The sequence below is a fragment of the Hyperolius riggenbachi genome, chromosome 5 (assembly GCF_040937935.1).
Source record: "Hyperolius riggenbachi isolate aHypRig1 chromosome 5, aHypRig1.pri, whole genome shotgun sequence".
NCBI lineage: Eukaryota > Metazoa > Chordata > Amphibia > Anura > Hyperoliidae > Hyperolius > Hyperolius riggenbachi.
In genome coordinates, this window is record NC_090650.1 from 54,332,690 (window position 1) to 54,347,060 (window position 14,371).

General features: G+C 43.4%; 1 protein-coding gene across 6 annotated transcripts in view; it reads right to left on the reverse strand.

Moving 5' to 3' along the window:
- Nucleotides 1-14,371, reverse strand: part of JCAD (junctional cadherin 5 associated) — a 210,018-nt gene that overhangs the window by 149,077 nt on the left and 46,570 nt on the right. For 3 of the 6 annotated variants that reach the window (XR_011020755.1, XM_068235712.1, XM_068235713.1), the window contains 2 exons: nucleotides 11,506-11,611; nucleotides 8,879-8,984 (listed from right to left, as the gene is read on the reverse strand). The gene's annotated coding sequence lies outside the window, so the exon portion shown is untranslated. Of the gene's footprint in view, nucleotides 1-8,335; nucleotides 8,650-8,878; nucleotides 8,985-11,505; nucleotides 11,612-14,371 lie in introns of all 6 variants that reach the window. The other 3 variants (XM_068235709.1, XM_068235710.1, XM_068235711.1) reach the window with 3 other exon arrangements.

Genomic DNA, 14,371 nt, shown 5'->3' on the forward strand with positions numbered 1-14,371 from the left:
CTGCTGTCCCCCGTGAAAAGATCGCCAGGCTAGCGACAATCTGCTCCCGCCTATTGGAGGAAGCTAACAGAGGTGGGGAGCAGCGGGGGGAGCCTGTTATCAAAGGGAGCGATGCAGAGGAGGCTGATTGACAAGCCTCAGATAAACAAAGCAGGCTAGCGACAAGCAGATTGTCACTAGCCTGGCGATCTTTTCAGAGGGGACAACAGAGCGCAGGCGGGGCTGGCAGCGACGATAGAATGACACAGAGGCATGTCATTGTGCACATGTCATGCCTCTGGGTCCTATTAGGATTTCAATATTCCGCCTCGAGCTCTCTTTAAAATGCTGAAAAGTGAATATGGAAATTATCTCCTAGGAGATAACTCAGGAGAAACATATATGGGCCAAGGAGAGATAAATCATGAGTGAAGCTAGATAAGTAGATAATTCATGAGATAAGGGAGATGATTCATCAGACATCAGTAATACTGCGGTGCACATGGCAGATGGCAATATTACCTGCTCTTCTGCATGCAGCACCGCTGGTAACACGACTCACAGTACTAGAGTATTCATGCGCGTTAATAACGAGCGTTATCATTAGTAATGCATGTTACCGTAGCAATGGTCGCACTACTCTAGTACTGCAAGTCGGGCTACTGCCGTAACTCGCGGTGCTGCATGCGGAAGTGAGGGTAATACTGCCGTGCGCTATGTGTGCACTGCAGTGTAGCCGATGTTTGATGACTCGTGGAGAAATAAATCACAAATAAAGGCAGAAAAGCAGAGACAAAACTGTGTGATAAACAGATAAGAGCCCTTATTCTATTAGCTTTTCTCACAGGAGATGTTCCCACGCCTAATACATAACATACCTTTAAAGGGACACTTAAAGAGACACTGAAGCGAAAAAAAAATGATGATATTATGATTTGTATGTGTAGTACAGCTAAGAAATAAAACATTAAGATCAGATATATCAGTCTAATTGTTTCCAGTACAGGAAGAGTTAAGAAACTCTAGTTGTTATCTCTATGCAAAAAAGCCATTAATCTCTACGACTTTGGTGGTGGTGGCTAGGGGGCTGAGCGCTTACCTGTGTTATGAATTACAAGCGAGCAGGTACGTTTTCAACGCTGAGTACCCCCCTGGCAGCAATATTATTGATTTATAAGTTGCCAACATATTCCATAGCGCTGTACAAAGTAAGAAACAAACATGGGGTACAAAATAATACAGACAATGATATACACAGCATTTAAGGACGGTGTGAGCAAAAAAACAAAACAAAAACAAGATCTCCTTACCTGGGGCTTCCTCCATCCCTTGGCAGCCTATCTGTTCCTAGCCGCAGCTCCGGGATCCCCTCCGTTGCAAATGCCGACCTTCTGCGCTCATGTGGCCTGGAGCGCTCTGCTCTGAAGATGCCGACTTGGCGAGGTCGGCATCTACATCAGAGGGGATCCCGGTATTCCAGAGCTGCGGCAAGGAGCAGATAGGCTGCCAGGGGCTAAAGGAAGCCCCAGGCAAGAGTCTTACATCACAGGTCCTATGTTTTACACTGGAAAAACATTACATGATCATGCACTGTCCTGCGAACTTAAAGAGAAACTCCAACCAAGAATTTAACTTTATCCCAATCAGTAGCTGATACCCCCTTTTACATGAGAAATCTATTGCTTTTCACAAACAGACCATCAGGGGGTGCTGTATGACTGATATTGTGGTGAAACCCCTCCCACAAGAAGCTCTGAGGACCGCTGTATTTTTGACAGTTTGCCACAATGTAACAAGGTTTACAGGCAGGAAATAGCTGTTTACAGCTGTCTCCAACAGCCAAAACAGCCAGCAGCAGCTACATAACCTGCCCACAGTAAAAATGTCACCATGTAATAAATGTCAGAATGTAAATCAGGGAGAGGAAAGATTTTACAATGAGCAAACACTGACTAAATCATTTATACATAATTATTGTAAAAATGAAGCACTTTTTTTTATCACATTATTTTCACTGGAGTTCCTCTTTAACTACTGCCCACAGTTTATATCCATCAGTATTTGATCAGCTGACTGTGAAGGCTGCAGAAGGGGCGGCTCCACATGCAGCAATGGGAGACTTGAGGTAAGTTTTTCTTGTTATGGTTTTAATTATAATGATAGTTTATGGAGCTTTGATAAACTCAGGTGAGGTATTTTTTAGAATAGGTTTCAGACACTGTCAATGTCTAAAGCTTCATGCATCAGGGCACCTGAGAGCACCAGGGAGGAGGCGAGTATCTTCCCTTTGGGTATTTCAGTTTTAAACACAACTAGGAAATTAAAAATGATGCGGTGGTTTATGTTCTGAAAATAAAAAAGTCTTACTTCTCAAGAAAAAAAAAATGTTCACATTCAGATGAAAAACATCAAGAGCATTAAAGTGTGTCCCTATAGGGAAAAAAGTACCCATAGTGGGTGCTCACCTCGGGAGGGGGAAGCCTCTGGATCCTCCAGATGCACCAGCTCATTAAAACGCTGTTCGCCTGGCAAAACCGCTTGTGGACAGCTCATGCAGGCACAGTAGCAAGGACTCACCCCGCTTCCTCGGTAAATGAAGAGCCCAAGCAGGTCTGTGCTTCCATGCAGGCACAGTGTGGCCCGATGCCTGTGATCTTCAGAGGGGACAGCACTGGAATGACTTGGCAGAGGAGGACAGGGGAAGCCTCCGGAGGACCCAGAGGCTTTCCCCTCCCAAGGTGAGTATCTAAATGTAGCTATTGCAGGTTTGCATTAAGTGCTGAGACACATGCGTTGCTAAGTGGATTATGGAAACATAGGGATTTATTCACTATAACAAATAGCATGCCTTATCAGAGTCAACACACTTATTAGAGTTGGCGTGCCTTATCAGAGTAGCATAGCGAGAGCTACAAACTTATGCCTGCTAATTGGCAACGACGAGAGCTCCACTCATCCTGCCCTGAGTTAGGGACGCTAACTCTGATAAGGCATGTTAACTCTGTTAAGGCATGTTAGCTCTGATAAGGCATGCTATTTGTTATAGTGACACAACCCCATAGTGTGGAACATGCAGAGACACCAGACAATGCAGAGACAGTGCTATCTGACGATGGGCCTGATGCAGTAAAGTCCAGTAAAATTGCCTTGTGCAGGCAGCACACAGCAATTTTAGCATTACTAGCGCACAGGGAGCACCGGGTGTTAACCCTTAGTGCCATGGCGTAATGTGCGTTACCATAGCAACTCGCACATTATTGCAGTAACACACATGGCGCTAAGGGTTAATGGACGGTACTCCCTCCTTGCTAGTAATGGTAAAATTGTTGTGCGCTCCCTGGCCAAAGGCCGCTTTACCGGAGTTTACCACATTATGCCTACGTCACTTAAAGAGTACCTGTCACAAGAGCAACAAGTCGATTTATACTTACCTGGTGTTCGCCAACTCCCTTAGTGTCCAACCGTTTCTCTCTATTCTGACTCTGTCAGCCCTGGTACTCCTCGGGTCAGTCATGGACAACTATACATGGGTGGCCACACACCTCCCTAAACACGCCTTAACTGCGCAGGTGCAGAACGCTCCCAGCAACTGAAGCGCGATGAAGAGGCACGCGGCCTGGAACAACGCATGCGCAGTAGCCCATGGGTCGTGGACTTTCATTTGGCTGCAGCAGCACAACGGAGGGGACTGGGAAGACAGCAGGGGAGCTGCCGGGGGGTGAAAGAAGCCCCAGGTCAAAATCCACTTATCCCCCATCTCAGGTTTACTTTCAGCGCTCAGTGTTCCGATGCTGCACAGATTCTTCTGTCATGTTCAATATTACTGAATGGGGTCAGCACTACCATAGAGGGTAAAGTGAGCCATATATAGGTTGACTATAGCCTGTTATGCCAAACTGATCAATCCCTCCCTGACTCCAATTCAATCGGACAGAGATGGATTCCTCCATCAACACAGAAAACTCAATTTTAATAGATCAATCCATCAAGTATTGATCACACCAAAAGTGCTGGACTGACGGTTGCAGCACCATGCTGTGTGCCCATCCCCTATGGATAATGCTCCGCCCCCTCCACACAGAGATTTTCCAACATGCCCAATCAAACCTTTGATCGGCAAACCGTCCAAAATCGATTGAAAGGGAAATAATCAGATATGCTGGAGGCAATAGATGTCTTGAAGATTTGATCAAACTGATCGAATCTGCTGGGTGAACTGATACACGTATGGCCAGGTTCACGCAGGCACCGTGCGTTCCCGTAAAACGCGTGACCGCCTCTGTCTATAGTTTGCACAAGCCTGTCGTCTATCACTGGTTAAATTGCTGCAAAAAAAAAAACAGCCTGCTCATATGCGAAGGGGCTACTACTGCAGACTGCATTGATCTTTAACTAATAGAGCATAGATTTTACATGACAGCAATATCAGTGGAACATCTTATTTACCAACACGGGCGTTTAACATTAGAGTGATTTCCATCAGAGAGGTAAAGATTTGTGTCTCTTTAAGAGGCAGAGTGGTTCAGCTCGGGGAACTCCTGCTTGCCGGGATTGGAGAATGGTTTCTAGATACACTCTGCTATTGGTTGGCGAATCTTGGTTGTACGACAACCTCTATAGAGACACGGGGCAACACAGTTATAATGTGCCGCTGTCACAGGACAAGATCATAATACACATTCATTTAAAGCCATAGTATAGCAACAAGGATGCCAGTGGCTAGCGAGCCTTGTAGTTATAAGGATTGCAGACGCAGATGCGGATTGTGCATAGCAGCACTGAGGAGGCTAAAAAAAAATCACCTCACATGAAAACTACAACCTGAGCAAAACATTAACTCCGTAGTGGCAGGAACGCAGCCCATATAACATGATTGTAGCTATACCAGTGCAGACCTAAGTCCATATACAAGGTGGATCGACTGAATAGAAAGTGTTTAGGTCGGGGGGGGGGGGGGGGAAAGATGCCTTTAGAGGGAAGAAAAACACGCAGGAACAAAAATATGGTGGCTCCCATCTCAATGGCAGCTGATCTGCATACTAGTTCAGATCACAACAAAACAGAGGCTCAGTACAACTGCAAGACAGGAGGCATTATAGACAGAAGAAATAGATGACTACCCTCCAGTATAAGTCCCTCCAATATTAAAGAGATACTTACCTATGCTGACACAGATAGGATGCTGACTAGCTCACGTTCGCACCTCGCTGCAACCAATGAAGAATTCAGCCTGGTACACGCCTTCAATTTTGATTGGCCAATTTCACCACCTCCATGTAGTAAAAAGCCTAGTACACACTTTCAATTATGATTGGCCAATCAATGACCAATTTTACCACCTTAATCTAGTATGAGGGTCACCAGATATTGAATTATGTAGGTAATCCCTCTTACTACATGGAAGTGGTAAAATTGATAAGTGATTGGCCAATTGAAACGGTGTACCAGGTTTAACAGTCAACAGATTTTGAATACTATAAACGGGTTGTGTAGGTAAACTCTCATAGTACATGGAGGTGGTGAAATTGTTCAGTGATTGGCCAATCAGAATCGAAGAAGTGTACTAGGGTTTAGCTGTTGCTGTGTCTTCCTCCTCTGCTGTCTATGAGACAGGGTCTGATTGAAAACAATAGACTTCCTGTGCTATGCTTGCAGCCTCTAACTGCTTGACACACCCACAATGCTCCAGCTAGCAGAGACCTCTGGATCTGTCCCCAAAAATGTAGGTCATGGGATGAAGTTAAGAAGAAACCACAGTTATAAAAGCGAAAAGTCTGATATAAAAAGTAAGGTTTAAAAGATGAGAGTAAAGCCTGGTTATACACACACCTTCAATTTTTATTGGCCAATAAATGACCAATTTTTCCACCTCCATGTAGTATTATTATGAGAGTTTATCTATACAATATGTTTACAGTATTCAAAATGCATGAACCCTCATATTACATGGAGGAGGCAAAATTAGCAATTAATTGGCCCTTCAACACTGAAAGTGCGTAGCAGGCTTAAAGGACAACTGAAGCAAGAGAGATATGGAGGCTGCCATATTTATTTCCTTTTAGCAATGATCCTGCTGATCCTCTGCCTCTAATACTTTTAGCCATAGACCCTGAACAAGCATGCAGCAAATCAGGTGTTTGTAACATTACAGTCAGATCTGACAAGATTAGCTGCATGCCTGTTTCTGGTGTTATTCAGACACTACTGCAGCCAAATAGATCAGATCTGCCAGGCAACTGGTATTGTTTAAAAGGAAATAAATATGGCAGCCTCCATATACCTCTCACTTCAGGTGTGCTTTAAGAGCATGTTCTGTGCCAGTAGATGGGCTGGCCTGTAATACTTATGAATATTTTCTTCTACGTTCTCAATGGCACACTCAATGACATGTGGAAATGAGCATATGGGAGGAACTGAAAGCCATGTACAAACTGCAGCATCTCCTAAATAACAGTAGGTTTTGTAGGGGTATCATTTCCGAATGGATAAAAAGTGTTAATCACTTTTTTCACGTCAGGGCTGTACTAACGCACTATGTCTGTTTTTTTTAAAGTGTTGCTGCTTTGCGTAGCCGTGTACAAGAAATAGCAGGTATAGTAACACTTTTTTTTAGTCGCCAAGACAGCTCGTCTCGCAGGTTTAAAAGTCGATAGCAAGTAACGAACTATTAATGCGTCTCGTGTGTTTAAAAGGGAATGGCTTGTAAACGGCTTAGCTTGATCGGTGAACTGTTATCAGTGAACTGTTTAAGTAACTCAGGAAACATCAAACAAGATAAAGTCAGAAAATCGAGACCATGTCAGTTAAGTGGGTATTTCGATAAAAGGACAACTGTAATGAGAGGTATATGGAGGCTGCCATATTTATTTGCATTTAAACAATACCAGTTGCCTGGCTATCCTGCTGATACTCTGCCTCTAATACTTTCGGCCGTAGACCCTGAACAAGCATGCAGCAGATCAGCTGTTTGTAACATTACTGTCAGCTCTGACAAGATTAGCTGCATGCTTGTTTCTGGTGCTATTCAGATACTACTGCAGCCAAATAGACCAGCAAGGCTGCCTGCAACTGGCATTAATTAAAAGAAAACAAATATGGCAGCCTCCGCATCCCTCTCACTACTAGTTGTCCTTTAACCCCTCTTCAGCCACATTCAGCAATCCTTTCACAGTGCTTCCTGTCACATGATATGCTGCTGTACAGCCTCCATCTACGATGGGTGGTACCTCCTATTTTACAGATCTTCATAAAAATAAAGATGGGGAATGGGGATGGCCAACGGTACTGAGCTGATGGCCACTCAACAGGTGGACTGCATCCCCCCTGAGTTTAATGACCAGGTTTTCATGTTTGGTTAGAGTGCCCCTTTAAGATGCTTGCTGCGTGTTTAAGCGATAGCACCATCGGAAAATGAGCAACTTTCAGAAATGTTAATGCAGAATGCAGCCAGTGTATCATATTACTCTGACCTGAATCTGAGGACTACAGCGCACGCAGCTGTACGAGGGAAACAGGAGACGACTGGTCAACGCTAAGGACACTGTCAGGGACGAATACTTCCAGCGACAGTTCCTCAGTACCTGAGGCTACCTCTGCCAATCAGAGACAAGCCTGCCTTCGACAAGAGCGAGCAGTGTGCCCTTGCTACATCTGCCTAGTGGCTGGATAGTACTTTGCCACTAAAATCTGTGTTATGTCTGGGTCTGAACCCCACCCCCATGTCCCCAAGCCCCCAGAATCTGCACAAAAATGCCTAATACAGCGCAAATAAGCCCCCCATGCTGACAGTAAAGTAAAACATGACATAAAAATGCATAAAAACCTCAAAACCTTTAACACAAAAATGAATTGAAAAGATGGGGGAGGGAGGCAGATCCAAATTTGACATGGACCACCCTGTAGAATGGGCAGAGGTCTCTCTGAGATTTGAGCATCAATCCATGTCCCCACTTATTTCTGTAGAATTAAGAGGCTGCTGTCTCCAGGGGCACACATGCAGAGATGAACGCTGAGGCAGGCGGTAGGGGCACAGTGGGACAAGCCAGGTTATGGTGCCTGCGAGATGCTACAGCAGACATGGAACGAATGTTGCAGTCATGCGAGAAACCTGCCTTTAAAAAAAAAATCCAGAGACAAACTTAGACCCACTTCATCGCAAGCAGCTGCTGACTGGCTGCTTTTTTTTTTTTGTTTCTTCCTCTCCTCTCTGTCGTAGCTTGTGCTGATCTTCAATTCACGGTCTTCCAATTAGTTTGGCGGATGAAACGCTCCCCCTTCCCCCCGATGCATGTATGCAGCACGGAATTGGTGGTGGTGCGTCAGGGGGGGAGACATTGAGGAAAAGACAAGGACTTACCTTTGGCTTCCCCCATGCTTGCATCCCCGTCTAGTTGGTGTGCAGCAGCAGCTACAGAATTGTAATCCTGCACTGCATGAAGCTAGTGCTGAGCATGCCTAGTGAATGCAGCCACTTGGAAACGCATCGAGGAGAGAGGATAAGGTTCCCTCAACAGCTTAATGATTTTGCAGCCAGTCTCAAAGTTTTAAAGATGCAAAACGTTGAAGTTTAGAGTGTCTGTTCAGTGAGAGACATTTCTGCTTTATTCTGATGGCTGCTGTATGGGTTTTTTTTTCTTGCATCACATGATAGACAAACTCTGACTTCCATGGCTGTGATGAAAAGATAAAGCTATAAGCACACTTTACATTTCTGAAACTAGAAATCATCATTGATGATCATTTCAGGTGATTGTTTAGGAATGATAACTGTACAGACATGTTGTTCTGTTGTAAGGAGGGGAACATGAATAGGAGATGACCTGCTGTAGGACCATGTATACAAGCCCAAAAAAGGACAGTAGTTAGTGATCCAGCATGGCGTAGTGGTTAGCACTCTTACCTTGCAGCGTTGAGTCTCCGGTTCGCATCCCAGCCAATGCACTGCATGGAGTTTGTATGTTCTCCCTGTGTCTGTGTGGGTTTCCTCCAGGCACCCTGGTTTCCCCCTGAACCCCCAAAACATACAGATAAGTTACTTGGCTTCCCCATAAAATTGCAACTAAACTATGATGGATATATGACAATGGTAGGGATTAGATTGTGAGCTCCTCTGGGGGACAGGTGAGAAGACTATACATACTCTGTACAGCACTGCAGAAAATGTTGGTGCTATATAAATACAATAATAATAACAACTGTATACTGCAGACTTTTGCCCAAGATTGAAGCTTCAACCAGATTTCATCTGATCAGGAGAAAAGTTGATTAGATCAGAGTTGTGTTCAAATTCATCATAGTGCAAATTCCCTAATTGTGTTCAAATGCAAACAGTTCCTGCTAAATATATACATGTAGGAGATGCCAGTGCTGTAGCAAATCTGCCCCATCTTCTATATAAAAGCCACCCAGGCATACCAAAGTTCACAACTAAATACAAATGCATTGGACTCTCTCCCCCTTTTGTGTCTTGGTAACCATTATACATTTTATTCATCATGTTAATTTTATCACTGTCATTACCAATTCTATAATTTGTATTTTGTATCATTCTTTGTATTTTGTCACTAATTATGTATCTTGTATAATGGTGAATACCATTGTCTGTATTATTATGTACCCCATGTTTGTTTCTTACTTTGTACAGCGCCACGGAATATGTTGGCGCTTTATAAATCAATAATGATAATAATTGGACAGTGGCATAGAGTTTACCATAGCAGATAGCAGCCATAGTGACTACTATGGGGCCCATAGGCAAGAAAGGGCTCAGTCACCAGTGTTTTTTATGTGTAATTATATTCTTTGTTTGTCCCTTCCTTGCTGTTGCTCTGGCTCTGTGTTTAGTGATTTTTATTTACAACGCCACAAAAATGTCTCATCTCGGTGCAGCTGTCTTCTACAAATATATTTTACTAGATAGAGCCAAAACTGTTATTTTTCCACTGCTGATTACTCTGCAGTGGCAACATAAATGTAAATAGCAAACAGCGATTCTCCATGGCTCTGAAATCTTACAGGTAAACATAATGACATCACCCACCACTCACTGACTTGTTGTATGGTGATTTGTCACTAGCAGTGATGAACTTAATATTCAACGTTTTAATTGTGATTTTGAGACATACAGTAACCGGATAAGTGGGGGCTGAACTGGAAATTTGCACAGAGATAATCAGATTCAGATGTCTAATGACTGGTTACCTGTTTGTGTGATTAAACTGTCCAATAATCTGTCTTCCAAATCTGATGTCACTTAGATAATGCTTATTTAACCCCTCTTAGGGCTGGTGCACACCAAAACCCGCTAGCAGATCCGCAAAATGCTAGCAGATTTTTAAACGCTTTTTTTTATTTTTATGAGGCGTTTTGCTAGCGTTTTGCGGATTGCTGCTGCGGTTTTCAGTATAGTAGATTTCATATATTGTTACAGTAAAGCTGTTACTGAACAGCTTCTGTAACAAAAACGCCTGCAAAACCGCTCTGAAGTGCCGTTTTTCAGAGCGGTTTGCGTTTTTCCTATACTTAACATTGAGGCAGAAACGCATCCGAAATCCAAAAAATGCCTCACCCAGGCATTTTTCGTTTCTGCAAAACGCCTGCCGCTCTGGTGTGCACCACCCCATTGAGATACATTGACCAAGCAGATCCGCAGCCGCAAGCGGATCTGAAAACGCCCAAAAAGCCGCTCGGTGTGCACCAGCCCTTAAAGAGACACTGAAGCGGAAAAAAAATGATGATATAATGATTTGTATGTGTAGTACAGCTAAGAAATAAAACACTAGGAACAGAGACACAAGTGTAATATTGTTTACAGTACAGGAAGGGTTAAGAAACTCCAGTTGTTATCTATGCAAAAGAGCCATTGAGCTCCACCACTTTCAAAGTCGCAGAGAGCTCTGTCTTCTGAAGCTTGTTATCGCAAGTGTCTGGCACTGTATTTTCTTTTTCTCTGCAAGGAAGGGTTCAAAAGTTCACTTGCCTGCTCTATAAAATCATTAAGAATGCTGAGTAGTGTGTAAACTGCAAATATTAGAGAATGATACAATGTTATAAAAAAAACTATATAACTGAAAATAAAAATATGAGAATATTTACTTTGCTACTAATGTTCTAGTAATTAACCGTACTACACAACCAATTCATTATATCATCTTTTTGTTTCACTTCAGTGTCTCTTTAATTATGGTAAATGAACAGTAAAAAACTGACGAGACAAATTTTTTATCAAATTCCCACTGACAAGTGCTGATCAATCTATTCTACAGACCTCTTGTGGAGAAGCATGTGATTAATCAGGTGATCTAATTCTATCCCTTTAATTGGCTGGCTGCGATCATGTTACATGACTCACTTCTGCTTCCTGTCCAGTCAGCTTCTCCAGGAGGCTGAATTGAGATATGATGTTCATAACCAACCAGACACAAATCACTCACCTGATCAAATCCACCACATGCTTTTCTGTAAATTCTCCTCAGGCAGAGTTCCCGTAGCATAAACTGACCACCTCTACCACAGGCGCGCACTTACCTGTAACAATGCTGTCTATAAGTTCACGCAGTGCTTTTTGGCCATTTTATACATCATCAACACTGAGTTCCTTCGTGGAGTAAACTGATGGAGGTTTGTGTGACACCTGAAGATAATAAAACAAGGCAATAATTAATTGATTTTGTAAATATAATGCTCCACTACACAGAAAACAAGGTTGGGAAACATATCCCCAAGGTAAGCATAAACCACTTAGCCAAAGTATCTAAAAAGTGAAACTGTCAGGAATACATGCCAACTGCCAAAGATTTGAGGAGAGTCGCATGATCATTTGAGCAGCCACTGGAAACACAGACATGGGGAGGTCAGTGGGGAGGAGCAAGACCTTCACATCAGAAATTAGAGGCAGATTGTTTAGTCATTTTTTTTAAAGATCATGAACAGATTACAGTACTTTTGGGCACTTTTGTAAAAAGTTGTATTCATGGCAATGTACAAATGCCTATTTATGGCATGTAGTACAAAAATGTTGTATAGCATAGAGCTTTTTCTTTTTGGTGCCATGGCAGGTTTACACTGAAGTCATTATTGATATACTAAACAGATAAAATGGGGGCTGACTGGTGCAAACAACATTGCAGCAAAAATCAGGGCAGCTAATAATTTTTTTTTTAATCAAAATATCACAGAGATGATTTATCAAGACAGGTGCAATCTAAAGTCAACTGCTCCTCTTTTCTTTGTACCTGTCTTGATTAAGTATCCCTAATATACTATACAGTGATAAAAACAGGGGTGAATTATTACGTTTCTGAACAAGAAAAAGATGATTGTAAATGATAGTTTAAAAGAGACCCCCAGCCTAACAGCTACATACACATTTGACAGAGTATACTAGAAATGTTGTACATGCCAAAGGAGCAGCAATTCTGTCCAGCCAATCCTATTATTGAGACATCCCAGCAAAATAGCACAGCCTGACCTCAATTTCCAGCTCACTCTCCAACTAAACATGAACAGGTCCTGGACACACCTCACTTTACTGGTTGATCCATGAAAAACAGCACACTAATTAATGTACATATAAAAGCACAACTGAGCAGTTCATCATGTCCTCCTGGTTTCTAAGCTGGAAAAAATTACCTTTTTGTGGCCAGCACTGCAGCTGTGACAGAGTCTCTAATTAAACTGTAACTGGACTGTTGGGGTCTCCTGACAGGTGCAAGCTTTTCTGAATGTATCCTGGATCACATGACTGACTTTTTCTAGCAGGAAATTTGTTTGGAACGGATGTAATAAATACAACAATGGCCTCAACTCTATTGTTGGCTATTTTGATATTTTTCTTGTTTATTTGTATGATTACACAAGCTTCTGTGAGGTTCTACAGCTGTAATAATTTTTCAACTATGACAATTGCGTGAGTAAAGGCACTATCCCCTGTTACATTAACTAACAATGCAAAATTTGGTAGGGTTAACAAAGGCACTAATATCAGTAGTGTCAATTACTGTTTGCTAAACTTAGTAGATTACCCGCACTAATATGCTGAGGAATGCCCTAACTCAATACATTGCTCTGAATGGGCGAGGAAACATCTTCTAGAATAGAAAAAAAAAAAAGTCCAGTTAAAGCTGCCATTATGTGTGATGAAGAGATGACTGCAGGTGTGATGAAGGTGTGATGAACTGATGACTGGATGGGTGGTGAAGGGGTGGGTGGAGTTGTTATGAAGGGACGACTTGAGGTGCATTTGGAGGTGTTGTAAAGGGATGAGTGGTGTGGTGAAGGGATAGCTGGAGGTGTGGTGAAGGGATAACTGTGGGTGTGATGAAGGGATGACTGAAGGTTCAGTGAGCGCAAGACTAGAGGTTTGATGAAGGGATGCAGTGAGGGTTTGGCTGGAGGTGTAGTAAAGGGATGAATAGAGGTATCGGGAAGGGATGTCTGCAGGTGTGGTGAAGAGATGGCTGGAGTTGTGGTGAAGGGATGAATGAAGGTGTGGTGAAGGTATAGCTGGAGGTGTGGTGAAGTGATGGCTGCAGGTGTGGTGAAGGGATGGCTGGAGGTGTGGTGAAGGTATAGCTGGAGGTGTGGTGAAGGTATAGCTGGAGGTGTGGTGAAGTGATGGCTGCAGGTGTGGTGAAGGGATAGTTGGAGGTGTGGTGAAGAGATGGTTGCAGGTTCAGTGAGTGCAAGACTGGAGGTTTAGTGAAGGGATGACTGCAGATGCATGCAGTAAGGGTGTGGCTGGAGGTGTAGTAAAGGGATGAATGGAGGTATGGGGAAGGGATGTCTGCACTGCAGGTGTGGTGAAGGGATGAAAGAAGGTGTGATGAAGGGATGACTGAAGGTGCAGTGAGGGCGTGGCTATAGGTATGCTGAAGGGATGATTGCAGGTGTGGTAAGGTCATGGCTGGAGGTGTGGTGTAGAGATAATTGCAGGTGCAGTGAGGGTGTGGCTGGAGGTACAGTTAGAGTGTAGCTGTAGGTGTGGTAAAGGGATGAATGGAGGTGTGGGGAAGAAATGACTGTGGATCTGATGAAGGGATAACTGAAGGTAAAGTAAGGGCATGGCTGTTGGTATGCTGAAGGAATGAATGGAGGAGTGGTAAAGAGAGGACTGCGGGTGTGATGAAGGGATGACTGAAGGTGCAGTGAGGGTGTGGCTGTAAGTGTAGTAAAGGGATGACTGCGGGTATGATTAAGGGATGACTGTAGGTGCAGTGAGGGTGTGGCTGGAGTTATGGTGAAGTGATGACTGAAAGTGCAGCTAGGGCTTGGCAACAGGTGGGGTGAAGAGATGACTGTGGGTGTGATGAAGGAGTGACTGAAGGCACAGTGAGGAGGTGTGGTAAAAGGATGGATGCAGGTGTGGTGAGAGTGTGGCTGCAGCTGTGGTAAA